Source organism: Indicator indicator, chromosome 12, assembly GCF_027791375.1.
Source record: "Indicator indicator isolate 239-I01 chromosome 12, UM_Iind_1.1, whole genome shotgun sequence".
NCBI classification, from domain to species: Eukaryota; Metazoa; Chordata; class Aves; order Piciformes; family Indicatoridae; genus Indicator; species Indicator indicator.
Window position 1 is genome coordinate 950653 of NC_072021.1, and position 746 is coordinate 951398.

Here is a 746-nt window from a genome sequence, read left to right on the forward strand (position 1 = left end):
CGTCCCTGCTCCGGCCGCTGCTCTCCGCGGCGCCGCACTGTTGGCCGCACAACGGCAGGCGGCCGCACCCCGCGCAGGCAGCAACCGCCGCCGGCTTCTGCCCGACCCCTCTGCCCCTCTGCCCGCCGCTCCTCGGCTGCTGCGTTGGTCTTCACAGAGGGATGAGGTGTCCCTGACTGGGGGAGAATATAGACCTGGAAAAAGAGGAGGGAAAAGTAAGACAGCTAGAAAATGAGCTAACAGTCTGGAGCAGAATGAAAAGCCGATGCTATCCCATTCCAGGGGTACCTAGTTCTCCAGGCTTTTGCTGCTCCTCTCCTCCAGTAACCCGAGGTTTGCATACTCAGCAGTGACACTGCTCAAGCATGCCCCTGATTCTGCTGAGCACCAGCACCTTCATACCCTTGACCTCTTCCAGTTCAGTGACAGTGGCTTCAGAAGATGGAAGATTGAGGACTGTGAGAGAGTGCACACATATGCTACTGAAAAGACAGACAAATTACACTAGATTTGGAAAGCACTCGCCCCCTCCATCAGCAGGTCACCTTGGCTCCTTCTCTCTCAATGGATAGGAGAGCAGTACCAGAAAATGTGGCCCTGAGCAACCTGATCTAGTGCAAGGTGTTCCTGCCCATGGCAGGGGGGGGTTGGCACTAGATGATCCTCGAGGTCCCTTCCAACCCTAACAATTCTATGACTCTAAGTTTGCCCTTGTATCTGCACATCTGCAACTGTCTTTTGTGCCT